Raw genomic sequence first — 14,987 nt, 5'->3', positions numbered from 1 at the left:
GTAGATACCATCATAGATTATGAGTGAAAGTTCTCTTGGACAAAGGCCTAGCCTCAGCTGTAAATGTTAAAATGTAATTTTGTAAATAAGGCATAGATGCATGTGTGGGGTTCCACAAATCACTACACATGTGACATATTTTCCGGTCAGATTGTCATACATATCACACCTTGCCATAGTAGACAAAATACACATATCCCATGCTTTGCAGAGCACTGTGATGAGGCTCAAAGGCATGTAACACAACACTATGACCAGATAACCTTGCAATGTGTGGCATTAACCAGAGAAGCAAAACTATTGATGAAAACATCACATCGGTTGGCCTGGGGGAGTTGGCTGAGTTTTACTACGCGGAAATCTGGGTGGAGTTCTGCACATGGCAGAGTATGGTAGGTTGTGCTGCTTTCACTGATTTCAGGCACTAGGAGCTTTCCCTGTGCTATAAAATCAGTGCAAACAGCACTCCGCATCATGCCAGAGGGCGCTGCTGCTTTCAGCCACTCAAGTAGACACTCTCCCTGAGCAGCAGCTTCCTCAACGCGAGTGGCAGATTTGTCAACGCGAGCAGTCACAACCTTCCACAACTGCTCACTCTGAGAAATATCGCTGAGTGGAATTCCAGTGTGATTGTTGTCTCATGAGCACTCGACAACTAATCACTGGCGAGACACGCAAGAGAAGAAAACTCCACTCCGCATCACTTTGTGGAGGTTTGCAAAGCTTTGCACAGAGCGCAAAGAGGGTAAAACTCCCTGAACTCCGCTGTGGGAGCAGAATTCTTCACCCACCCCTACACATCACCTCAAGAACACAAAGATGGTAAAAGTGTGGTGTTCATGTCAAAATTAAACAAAATCTGTGTGTACATACACAATCTCATTGAACATGGTGCAATGGAGGTTTTGGGTATGAAATTACCTCTGCAAGATATGAGTAGTGTACCCCTGACCTGAGTAACCAGCTGCATAGTTGTAGGGCTCGCTAATTATTGTTTCATCCCAAAGGGGAGCATGGGATATGCATGTGCCATTACAAAGGCCTGTGACACTGATTGCAGTCTGCTCGGACCAGAAGGGCCACACAAATCCCTGCCCTCATAGTAGATGCACTGCTACTGCCTTTGAAAGGAGTAAGCTAAAGCTGAAGTGTGGGTGGCTGAATGCTGTGTAGTAAACAGTAGTAGTGGGTATGACCAAGTGACCCCGGTACACTGTAGTGAGGCCTACTGGCTTATTCACCATTCCAAAAGGTCTGTTGCTGTGTTTTACACTCACCCCTGCCCAACATCAGGTTGATCATGAAATGTGTGTATGATAAACCCATGTACAGAATGCATGTGCTTGTGTAAGACATACACAACACATAGGTTCAAATGTGGAACACTGTGCACATAGTTAATCTGTGTGTGCTGGTAGTGCGTGTTGTCGGGATACACTCTAGTAATGTCCAAAGGTGGTGTCAAACCAAACAGTGTATGGTGACTGAGAGTGTGTGCTGCATGTCATAATGCAGTTGGTAGGCCGATACATGTGGATCACAGTATTGATCACCAAATGTCCAATGATTGTACACAGAGGGGCATATTTTGAGTGTGGCCACACAGTGCAGTGTAGAAAGTCACCCTACTGCACTGCCATGTGTGAAAGCAAAAAGGCAGAAATGTGATGTATCTAATAGTAGACAATGTATTCCTGCCCTTTCCCCTGCACTGGTGCAGTGTTGGTTGCGTACCACCAATGCAGCCACCCTTCCATCATGGTGCAAGCCTGCTTGGGCTGCAAGAAGGAATGTTTTTGTGCATCAAGGGGTGCCTTCCTGCAAAGCAACAAATACTGACAGCCATATTCCACTATCATTGTGTGTTGCAGAATGCAGCACACACTGAAAGAGGAAATAAGGAGAATAATTAAAGTTATTACTCCTTGTTGCTCCACTCCTGAGAAGGCTGTACTTTTTGGTGCAGTTTCCGATTTACCAGGTTTGGTAAGTCTGGGAATGCATCTAAAACCAGTGGAGTTGCATGGGTACTCCCATGCAGCGGCCATTGAACTTCTCTGTGGCACAGAATAATGCAATGCAGTGAATTTTGATGCATTGCATCACTCGAGATTAATGACCTGTGACCGTCAGTAGGAATTGGTGCCTAATTGATTACTCAGATAGTTACAAGGGTCTCTATAATGTTTTATTTAAAAAAAAAGAAAGTTCTTCTTTTATTTAAAAAAATGAGTTCCAATCTTGTGTTTTGTAACGCCTTCTTCTTCTCCTTCAGAATTGCTATCCGCCAGCACCCTCGGTGGAAGCAAAGAAGCAGGTAAGTGTCCACCCTTGTTTTACTTAGAATAGGGAGGTTAGTGAGAGTGACCTTAGCCTACTATTTGGGAACAGTGCTTGTTAGCAAAGCAAGCAAAAGCAAGAGAAGGACTAAAAATAAAAGAATTAGATAGCCCCTAATCAATAACTTCCCTGATTATTGCCCCCCTGTCTCTTTCTTTGTAACTTAAGGGTTCTTTCTCTTTTTTCTGTTTGGCTTCCCCTCCTTTCTCATGTGCCTCCTTTCTTATTCACCTTCTTGTGTGCACCTCCGCCCCCTTCTTCTTTCTTTTCTTATTTTGTAACTTTTTGGTTCCCGATTTGGAACCAGGCATTCACCTGATGGAGCCACGTCCCTCCTGCGGGTGGGCAGGAGACTCCGCTTTGGTGGGTGCTTCCCGCTTCTCCTTTGAAGGGGCGGGTCCTCGACAAGCTGCTTCACCACACACTTCTTTCCGGGTGACTTCTTCGATTCTCTCATCCTCTCCGCGTTCACCCTCCTCCCGACGCTGGCTTCTTTCCTCTTCTTCGCTCCCCTTCCGGTGTGACCTTTCTTCTTCTTCTTGTTCCAGGTCATCCTTAGCGACGTGGTTCCTCCCTTCTGCCTGACTTCCTGGACATGTTGCATTACCGAAAAGGGTATACCCAATTAGTGTCGATGGGACCTGGGCGTATAGCGGTACATTGAGAGAGTGGTCCCAGTACGCATTTATTTAAACAGAGAAAACAGTAGCTAAACAAATTCAAGAAAACATAAACAGAGACAATCAATCAATCCGGTACACTGTTATTTAATCACAATGAACCTGTAAAATATATTCTGCATATACATTGCATTACTTGTTCTAATATCGTTTGTGCCCCAACGAGTGAAGGGGAAAGGATAGGGAAGGAGGAAGGGTATTGGTGAGTTGTTGTGCAAATAGATGGGTATTGGGAAAAGGGTAGAGTGCTTTTCTCGTGACCCTCATCAAAAGAAATTGATAACTGGCTTTTCATAGAGCCACAATAAATGCAACAAAAGTCATTACATTTACATAACCATGCTTAAAAGCCTTTGTAAACATTTTTGCTGAAGGAAGCATAAGCTGGCAGGTTTGAAAGTTGTTGACGTTTTGATCCCACAGTATTCTAGGTGTCAGAGAAACCTTAATGGGGTCTTCCTCAGGACAAAAGAGTGATGAGGAGGAGTGGGGAGGGGCACCATGAGCGAGATTCATGGCGGGATAATCATGGTCAAGTGGGCGCGTGGGCTCCACAGCAAGGAGAACAGAAAACGCATGTGAATTACAAAGGAGGGAAAAATCGCAAGTCCCTTCAAAGAAACGATCAGTAAGAGGCCACCGTAGTTGGCCTGCCCAACTGCAACAATCTGTGGGCGGAGAAATGGATCGTCCGATCTGTGTTGGTCGTCCCGGGATGCCGAGATGACGTATCCGTCCAAGGGAAAGAGGACTTCCTGGACAGGCAAGTAAGTACGATCCGGTTGACGTGCTGGATCCAACAGGTCGTGACATGACCCCTCTCAGAACTATGCAAGGCCGCCTTGGATGGCTTCACAAATATCATAATAGAGTTGCATTGTGCATGTATCACGTTGCTGGTGCAAGCACCACACAGCTCCATTCATAAACATACCTCTGAGTGCAGAAGTGGCTGTGTCACTACAGTACATAGAGGGCCTTAACTAGCTATGTGCCTTACACATGGCTGCCTGGTCAAAACATGAGGACTATTTGAATTATTCCAGATGGAGTTTGAAAGCCCAGCAAATCTGCAAGCTGGGTGGAACATACACTGTAGAATGGGGGTCCAAACCTGTGTCTGTTCTTCCCTGAGTGTGTATTTCACCTGTGATACATCACAAGGAAGGGCTCTTGACACAGTGCAGGAGTAGAGAGATTGGCCAGAACAGGGAATGAAATAGAGTGGGTAATAATCTTTACATGCAAATATGACTGTGGGGAAAATCCAGGTGTGTACCCTGGTAACGCATGTGAAAACGGTGTGATCATACCGTCCATGATTCCTGCCGTGCTGTGCTGCCATGCTGCCTGCTGTTCCCCTGGCTGGGTGATAACAAGTGCATATGCATTTCTTGAATCCAGACTGATTCCACAGGCAATTTGCAGGGCCACCTGTCATGAAGTCACAGGCACATGAATGACTTCCAACCACCCTGCTTCACCACCTGGGCAATACTTCTGTTACATGTACCTGCTAAGTGGTGATACCCCAGTCCTAAGTTGTATGATCCAGCATAACCCTGCACAGGGGGCTGCTCAATGGGTTGTGGATGTTGTTTACATTGAACAGCCACATGGATTAGGAAGAATTACCTGATTTCACATTCATGCTTGAGCAGGGAATGATCCAAACATTTAGAATAACTGCACAGATGATGGGTAAGGGGGAATTCTATATTCAATCTCCTGCTATGTTAATGTTTTTAGTTGTGCTGCATTGTGCAGCACACATAGACAGATGAAAATGACTCTGGCAATTGAATTTGCACAGAAAGATGGCTTTTCCAGGACAAACCAATATAAAACTTCTTACAAGGCATGCACCCTTGCACCATGTTGTAAGGTAGCTTGCATTGTCGCTAGTCAGCACTATGTGCACCGGCGCCATGAAAAGCCTGATAGGGTTCTTACAATGTCACATGCAGTGTATACCTCTCTTTTCCCAATGCAGCCCTACTTTGGTCTGCATTGGGGTTAACCCATTGTGTCATGGTGCAAGGGGGCCTGAGATAATGCTGCCCAACAGTGCAGAAAACATCAGTTCAGTTCAGTTCAGTTCAACTTTATTCGGATACAATAGTACCCATAAAAGCGCAAAAACATAAATACATCACAATAATTAATACAAAAATTAAAATTCCATATTTATATATCCAAAGTGCCTAGTACAGAGACAAGCCATCATTTTAACATATAATGGTTAAAACAATTCTCAAGTTGTGTCACATATAATCAAGGGTCCATCATAGACCTACACGCCGTTATCGCAGTCTTAAGAAAAGTGCCCGTGTGGAAAATCAGTTCAACATCATCTAAATCTAATATGCGCCGATACGCTACATCCAAGGTAATTGGTCTTCTCTTATTAAAATATGGATAAAAAAACTGCTTAGAGTATTTGAGATAATATTTACAGAAGAATATAAAGTGCATAATAGATTGCTCACTCCTCCCATCACAGGAGCACACATTTTGGTTAAAATTTGGGGTATAACCCAGTGGAAAACAAAGTGCAAATCGGATTGTGCCAGCTCTTAATTTAAACAAAAGACTCCTTTCCCAACGACTCATCTGTAAGTCAAATAAATATGAAGTGGATAACAGTGCTGTTCAATGGCCATGTAGTTGCGCACAATTGTTTTCCTAGACTCCACCACATCCCGCTCGTTGTTATATAGGGAGTACAGAGCATTCTGCAGTTCCTTTTTGGGAACTGATTCTGCTGATATGGGGTCCAGGAAAACATTTTCTCTTTTTATACTGCGCAAACTTTAAAGCACACCACTTAGCCATGGGATTTCTTAGCCTTTATCGCAATGTAAACAATCCATAATAATCTGCTGTGTCAGAGATGCCGCTTTGTTCTTCCACACTGATACCCACAAAAGTGCTGGTCGTGCACGAATAAAATCAGTTATTAAATTAATATTGAGCTCCTTGTGACATATATATTGAGGGATTGAGATTGGGGTGCTCAGTAATTTCCTACAAAACCTATTTTCTTCCTTCTGGATAATTAAGGAATTATCTGATCCCCAAATCTCGGCACCGTATGTAGCCACCGGGGTGCACTGGAGTTTGTATATTTTCTGAACTGCTAGAAGAGCCCCAGTGGTCTTAGGGCGGGGTAGGCTTGAGGACGAATTGGTGGCCTTTGAGAACTTGCTCCGGGCGTGAGCTAAATGCTCACTCCAGGAGCCGTTCGCAGCAAAGGCCAGCCCTAAGTAATCAAAAGATCTTACAGAAGTCAGTTTTTGACTATCTATTGTGATCGAACCTATTATATCAAATATTAAAAAAATTCTTAAAATATACCCGCAGATCTAACTCCTTCATATAATTGTTACAATTTTGGACAAGAAGATGCAGGGAATTTGGAGTGCGGCCTATAAGAACCACGTCATCTGCGTAAAGGAGCACGGGAATGGGCTTCTTATTAATGTATGGGACATCTCGAGTATCCATATTCAAAAAGCTATTCAACCCATTAATATATATAATAAAAAGCAGGGGGCCCACACGCAGCCTTGTCTGACCCCCCCTGTCAATCTCAATGGTCCCTGAAACCTCACCTCCCATCCTTACTTGAGCCTGAAGGTCTCTATGTAAATACGCTAAGAAATTTACCAATGTTTCGTCCAACCCTCCTGCCAAAAGGATTGCCCACAGCTTTGACCTATTTACTAGATCAAAAGCTGTGGACAGATCCATAAAAGCCATGTAGATGGGGGTCCTCCGTGCAATAGTATATTTCCTGACAATAAGATTTAGGTTGAGACATTGTTCGATGGTTCCAACCTTGCCCCTAAAACCCAGCTGGCATGGAATCTAAGATGGCATTCGCTTCTGTCCATCCCAAAATTTTATTATACAAGACTCTTCCTAAAATTTTAAGAGTATTGTCTATTAGGGAAATAGGTCTATAATTGCATGAAAGACATCTAACTCCCTTCTTAAAAATCGGGACTATAATACTTCTAGCCCGAGTCTCGGGTACTTTTGTCAAAGTTAAATTATTAAAACATTCAAAAGCAAAGGGGCCCAGAAATCTGGGAAAGTATCCTACGTAAATTCCTGTTTGCTTGTGTACATTCATGGTTGAACCATCTAGGGGGAGGTGCCATTTGAGGGGAGGGTCTGGAAAGGAGGTTTTTAATCGTCTGACAAAGCTTACCGAAATCCTCAATTATCTGTACTGATGGTAATTGTAATGAGAGGCAGGAATCAATTAGTGACATTTTGTCCCTTGCCAATTTTCTAAATATTTCGGAGTTGTCAACCCCCTTCCAACACAATCTTAAGTTGTCTGTTGACACCGTTAGATTTGTAGCCCCACATTCAGTCTGAAAAATCGGCCTATGGGCAGTGTGTATCAATATCTTAATAGGGTTATGGTCTCCAAAGTTAGAAGGAACAACTTCGGCAGATACTAACTGTTTTTCTATCAGAGGGCATACAAAGATAAACAAATTATAGAATTGCAGCCCCTTCCCCTATAAGTTGGAAGATTAGTCGTGGTTGACCCTACGGTCAGGTCCATAACGTTGGACAAATTATAGGATCTTATAAACCGGACGAGTTCTCTGCGTCTACTGATAGATTGGCCATAATAGGCCGTCCCCTTTTCAGATTGTGTGTTGGGAATTTTGGCATTAAAATCGCCCCCCAGTAAAATACCCAAGAGGTCCCCGTTATTGGGCTTGGTATCCAGGTCTGAAATAAAATCAAAGAGCTTAATAAAACTCTTGTTTGGAACTGACTGAAAATCATTATTATAAATATTTATCAAATAGAAGTTGATCCCTCTTTTATAGAGCACTACCTGATAATCTAAACTGCAAGATGGAATTACCTTGAAGCTTCCCCCAGCAGCCACATTGATCCCTATAAACAATCCTCCCGATGGTCTCCCCATCCTGGGTGTTTGAGATGTCACACTAAAACAATGGAACCCCTCGATGTATAGTTCTTCTGTGGCCCAGGTTTCTTGGAACATGACAATGTCATATTCCCTAATCATATTTATCCATTCTGGATTATTAAGTTTTGAACATAGACCTGCCACATTCCAGCTCATAACATTCAAGGTTGCTCCATTGCCACTTTTTGATGTAATTATCCTCACTGGGGAGCAATTAGGTCTAATTGGTAAGTTTGGGGTTGGCATATCATCAATGTCTACATTAGATACCATGTCTAATGGTCAATCTTGTATATCCAGACTAGAGAGGACATGATATCCATTTGATTGGGGCATAGATGTTTCAATGCTCCTATTTGGGATTAAGGTTGGTTTATAAATATTACCCAGGGGAAGTGTGATAATATTAGTCAGGGGGGTAAATGATTGATCTATAATAGATAGTAGGCGTCGGACCTGTTAGGGTCTTCTAAAGTTTAAAACAATACAATCACCATCTATACATTTATTTGATGGTCCGACCCACCCTACTCTCCTGGCCATAATTATTTCCTCCATCCGCTCGGATCAAAATTCGTATGTTTATGCAGCCAGTCTACTGACTTATTTTGGAGATCAGACCAGGACTCTCTCTGTCCCTCACCAAGCGCAGGGACGCCAGTTAGGACAAGCACATATGGAGCGGAGGCTGGTGGGAGATGTAAAACGTCCGAGTTAAAATTAGTACCAGGTTTACTGAGATCTCTATTCACATCATTGGTGCCAGTAACTGGCAGTAGGCCCTGCTCAGACGGCCTATCTTGGTTGATACCCCCCTTCTGATTACCCATACCATCCTTCTCTACTTTCAACCTATTGCTTCTATTGATAGGGTCATCACTTATTGGAGAAAATGCCCCCCTGTTCCCACATGATTCACAAAGAACAGCTTGGGAAGGCGCCATGTGGTCAACTGCACTATCGAATTGTGATTCACCATTACGATTAATTTGACCATTTGTTTGCCCGTTCAATACTGGATTCAAAACTTGATGCAAAACAATTTCCCCGCCCCCGCCCCCACCCCCAATTGTACTAGCTGCCGCAGAATTTGTTTTAAGCATTTTCTTCCATAATACATCAAGTTTTTTAACAAAAATCTCCATTAGATCATCCAGTCTGGACTCAAATCCCTCCATCAAAGTATCCAAAATTTCAATGCCCATATCGGCTGCATTATGGCCATTTTCCTAAGGTGGCCAGTGTCCGTCCTCGTACTGTCTTGCTCAAGGTCCCTCGTGTACTACTAGCAGGAGCGCTTAGATCCTGGATGGCAGGAGGGGATAAAGATGATGTATGTGTAACTACTATGCCAGGACTTAAAGGCAAAGGGGACGATCTTAAAATGTCAGAAGAAATTAAGTCCATAGAACCCCCAGGTGACAGACGTGGTTGAAACAGGACAAGATCTAAGGACAGCTTTCTCTCGGTTGCCTGTATCTCATGTATAAGCACCGATTCGGCCCTTATGATAAAATCGTCTAGGGTTCTGACTACCCCCCTCCGTTTACTCATTTTTGCAGTGGGGTCAGTTGATTTCTTATTGGACGCTCAGTACGTTATTGTTCTGGGAAAAATGCATTTATCAATTAAACTTTGTACAGGTCGCACATTACCTTCTTCTTCCGTGCGTCGTTAGTCCCTGTTCAAAGAACCAAATGGGGGGCCCGGCCCGGCCTCTTTCAGCCCCTGATGGCCACCGATGGCCCGCCCTTTGCCCGCGCTTAGCCCGGCGCCGCCCGCGATGCGTGGGGGCGGGAGCGCTTTAAATGCTGGTGCCGGCGCAGGACTGACGTGGCTCCACTGCAGAGACTGCTGGGAGCTGTAGGCAGCAAAGCTGAAAACCTTTCCCCTCACAGCGCGGCTGCTGGGCTGGAAGCCGCTCCCCTCACAGCACGGCTGCAGGGCTGAAAGCCGTTCCCCTCACGGCGCGGCGCAGCAGAGCCTTAGAATAGCCGTTCCCCTCACGGCAGTATGGTGAATCTAAAAGCGCGTCCCACATCATATACCTGAGGCTTGCTCCAGAAATGTGATGTTAGATATCTCTGAGCATCAACATCCAGACAGGTCTGGTATGCAAGGTGACTAGCTTCTTCCCATATTCATACATATGTGTATCAAGCGTGTTGAACAATCAAAATCACTGGAATGTCATAGAACTTATAATGGAATTTAGACTGTGGGAAGCTGCACTATTTACAATGCAATGTTCTATTCTTTGACTTGTAGGTAAACCTGTCCCATACACCAGGGGAGAAGTTGATGTCTTCTGGGATCCCAATCAATCAATCAATCAATCAATCAATCAATCATAGTACTTATAGAGCGCACTCCTTACCCGTGAGGGTCTCAAGGCACTGTGGAGGGTGGTGCTGCTACTGCTCGAAGAGCCAGGTCTTGAGGAGTCTTCTGAAGGTGAGCAGATCCTGGGTCAGTCGTAGGTGGGTGGGGAGGGTGTTCCAGGTCTTGGCGATGAGGAAGGAGAAGGATCTGCCCCCAAGGTTTGTACGTTGGATGTGGGGAACAAAGGCGAGGGTGAGGCTGGCGGAGCGGAGCTGTCGGGTGGGGGTGTAGAAGTTGAGTCGGCCATTGAGGTAGGCTGGTCCGGTGTTGTGGAGGGCTTCGTGTGCATGGGTGAGTAGCTTAAAGGTGATCCTCTTTTTGACGGGGAGCCAGTGTATGTCTTTCAGGTGGGGGGTGATGTGGCTGTGGCGGGGGCGTTGAGGATCAGTCGGGCGGTTGCATTTTGAATGCGTTGCAGTCGTTGTAGGTGTTTGGCCAGGATACCTGCGTAGAGTGCGTTGCAGTAGTCCTGCCTGCTACTGACGAGGGCCTGGGTTACCGTATTTCTTGTTTCGGTGGGGATCCACTTGTAGATTCTGCAGAGCATGCAGAGGGTGTTGTAGCAGGAGGAGGAGACGGCGTTGACCTGCTTTGACATGGAGAGGGAGGAGTTGCGGATGATTCCCAGATTGCAAGCGTGGTCAGTGGGTGTCGGTGCTGTTCCCAGTGCAGTTGGCCACCAGGAGTCGTCCCAGGCTGAGGGGGTGGATCCGAGGATGAGAACCTCCGTTTTGTCTGAGTTAAGCTTCAGTTGGCTGTTCTTCATCCATTTGGCAACGGCCTTCATTCCCTCGTGGAGGTTGGTTTTGGTTGTGTGCGGGTCTTTGGTGAGGGAGAGGATCAGCTGGGTGTCGTCGGCCTATGATATGATGTTGAGATTGTTCTGGCGGGCAACGTGGGTGAGGGGGGCCATGTAGACGTTGAACAGTGTCGGGCTGAGGGATGAGCCCCGGGGAACACTGCAGATGATGTCCGTGGCTTTGGAGCAGAAGGGGGAGGCGGATGCTCTGGGTTCTGCCGGAGATGAAGGAGGTGGTCCAGTTCAGGGCCTTCTCTTGGATTCCAGCTTCTTGGAGGCGTGTCTTTAGTGTGCAGTGGCAGACCATGTCAAAGGCGGCTGACAGGTCCAGGAGGAAGATGGCTGATGTTTCACCATTGCCTAGTTGGATTCTGATGTCGTCCATGGCGGCGATGAGGGCTGTCTCGGTGCTGTGGTTTCTTCGGAATCCGGACTGGGATGAGTCTAGAATGTTGTTGTCCTCGAGGTAGCGGGTCACTCGTGTGTTCACGACTTTCTCTATGACCTTCGCCGGGAACGGGAGCAGGGAGATGGGCTGGAAGTTCTTGAGGTCCTTGGGGTCCGCCTTGGGTTTCTTGAGAAGGGCTTTGATCCCGGCATGCTTCCAGCTTTGCGGGAATGTGGCTCTCTTGAGGGAGGTGTTGATTACTTTCCGTAGTTGGGGTGCGATGGCTGCATCTGCTTGGTTGAGTATGTGGTGCTGGCAGGGGTCTGAAGGAGTTCCTGAGTATATGGATTTCATGATCCTGCGTGTTTCGTCGTCGTTGACGTTGGCTCAGGAGGTCAGGCGGTTGGTGCGGGAGGTGTTTGCAGGGTTGGTGGAGTCTGGCGATGTTGCGGCAGTCGTGGTGTTGAAGCTGTCATGGATGTGAGCGATCTTGCAGTGGAAGAAGGTGGCCAGCGAGTAGTACAGTTCTTGTGAGGGAGGTATGTTGTTGGCGTTGGCGCTGGGGTTGGCGAGTTCCTTCACGATGCTGAAGAGCTCTTTCTGTTGTGTGCGTTGTTGTCCAGGCGTTTTTTTAAGGAAGATCTCTTGGCTACTCTGATGAGGTGGTGATGTCTCAGGTGGAGTCCTTGTGGGCTTTCTGGCTGTCCGGTGTTCTTTTGTGTAGCCAGTTCTTCTCGAGTTTCCGGCATGCTCTCTTGGAGGTTTGGAGCTCTTCGGTGAACCAGTTGGCCTTCTTGCTGTGCGGTTGTTGGATGGTTTCTTGAGCGGTGCAAGGGCATTGGCACAGTGGTTGATCCACTGTCTGAAGTTGCGGGCAGCGGAGTTTGGGTTGCTGGGGTCGGTGGGTGGGTTCTGAGCGAGGGTGGTGACCAACTGGTCTGCAGTGATTTCGCTCCAGCTGCGGTGGGGCAGCTGTTGGGTGCGGTGGTGCATGGTGAGCTTCTTGGAGGTGAAGTGGATGCAGAGGTGGTCGGTCCAGTGGAGTTCGGTGGTGTGGTCCAAGGAGACGTGGGGGCTAGCGGAGAAGATTGGGTCAAGCGTATGTCCGGCAGCGTGGGTGAAAGTGGTGATGAGTTGTCTGAGGCCGAGGTTGGTGAGATTGCCGATCAGAGTGGCAGAGTTGGTGTTGTTGTTCTCGAGGTGGAAGTTCAGGTCCCCGAGGAGGATGTAGTCCGTGGAGGCAAGGGTGTGCGTGCTGACAAGGTTGGCGATGGAGTAGCTGAACTGTGGTCGGGGTCTGGGGCGGCTGTAGACAAGAGTACCTATGAGGGTGGTGTTGGGGTCGGTGTGGATCCGGAAGTGCAGGTGTTCGGCGGTGCTGAGGGTGTCGTCGTCAGAGTGGGTGGAGACCTTGAGGGAGGATTTGTGGACGATGCTATCAGTAAGTGTAATGAGTACATGTTTTTAGCTCTGTAAGGTTTGTGCATGATCCACCATAGTTGTAACATTGTGATGTGTAAGGGGAAGTGTCAATCACCTGCAAACAAATTACAGTCAGTGTACCAACACAACTGAACTTATCCACAGAATATTGTAGAATTAACAAGGAATCATGTCAATGTAAATATAGGGGCAATGTATGCTGGGCTACAGGTTTCATGCATATTTAGCTGCTGTGATGATGCTTGCTTATCTACTATTTTGATTGTATTGGGCACATGAACCATCATCGGTTGCTAAATATGCAGACACATTCAAAATTTGTCATACAACACATGACACAAACATAACCAAAAATAGGCCTTATTTACTTACATTTTGCATTATGTTGGCACTACCTTTGTGACGCATCCATACTGCAAAATGCTAGTAGATATTTACAAAGCCATGTAAAAATCTATTTCCGCCACCTTAAGCGGCATTGTTAACAAAAATGTAGGGCCATATTATCAAGAAAGGGTGATACATTATCACCGCTTTTATCGACAGGAAACTGCCACTAAAGCGGCGATAATGGGCTTGATAATATGCCCTTGTGATCTCACATAGAAGCCCAGGTTAACACCAGAACCTGGGCTTCTATGGGAATTCACAAGGGCATATTATCAAGCCCTTTATCGCCGCTTTAGCGGCAGTTTCCTCCCGATAAAAGAGGCGATAATGTATCACCCTTTCTTGATGATATGGCCCGTAGTGCTTGCACTGTTTTGAGGTCCATTTCATTTTGGAAGACGTTTCAACGATGGAACATGGCCGTTCGCATGCATGCACTGATGGGTTACTCGCAATCCCAAAATATTTTTATTCTCCTCGTTATTTCTCCTTTCTATGTATGCCGCAATCTGCAGCACACATACAAAGTGGAAAATGCCTTGAGAGATTTTTTTAGTGCAGGAAGGTATCCCTTCCTGCACAGAAACAATTCTCCTTTCAATGCAGGCATCCTTGCACCAGGGTGCAAGGGTGCCTGAGTTGGCGCTAGGCTGCCTGAAGTATGCCAGCACGAGGGCATAAATGCTATATATGATATATATATATATATATGTATATATATATATATTCACAGAAAAAACCATAGGTTATAGACCATATATAGTTAGGAATTAGCATTTACAAAACCTTGAAAATTCACTGAAAAAACCATAGGTTATAGACCATATATAGTTAGGAATTAGCATTTAGAAAACCTTATTTTACTCACACAAAACCATTGAAATTCCATATATAGTTAGTTGCACTAACTATATATCGCGCACCCGCAATCCACTGCTGATGATGTCACATATTACATCATTCATGACATGGTCAGTGACATCACTGATGACATCACTGATGACATCTCAAATGACATCACTGATGACATCACTGATGACATCTCAAATGACATCACTGATGACATCATGACACACCAATACCAGTTACTACATACGCACTCACTGATTCCTACGTCTACACACACATTCACTCATTCACCCATACAATCACTCATACATACAGTCACTCATTATTACAACACTATCATATGCACTCATACACCTATGCAGACAGTCACACACTGCCACTCATCCATGGAGTTACTCACACACCAAGTCAGTCCTGTAAAGAATCAATCACACTTCCATTTCTTCATCTATACAGTTAAACACAGAACACCATACTTCAGTGACATCACTGATGACATCACTAATGACATCTGAAATGACATCACTGATGAGTTCTCAAATGACATCACTGATGACATCATGACACACCAATACCAGTTACTACATACGCACTCACTGATTCGTACGTCTACACACACATTCACTCATTCACCCATACAATTACTCATACATACAGTCAGTTATTATTAGAACACTATCATATGCACTCATACACCTAGTCAGTCCTGTGAAGAATCAATCACACTTCGATTTCCTCATCTATAGTTAAACA

Source organism: Lissotriton helveticus, chromosome 1_1 (assembly GCF_964261635.1).
Source record: "Lissotriton helveticus chromosome 1_1, aLisHel1.1, whole genome shotgun sequence".
In the NCBI taxonomy this organism is placed as follows: domain Eukaryota; kingdom Metazoa; phylum Chordata; class Amphibia; order Caudata; family Salamandridae; genus Lissotriton; species Lissotriton helveticus.
The sequence above is the reverse complement of the archived record's forward strand: the minus strand, read 5'-3'. Positions refer to the sequence as shown.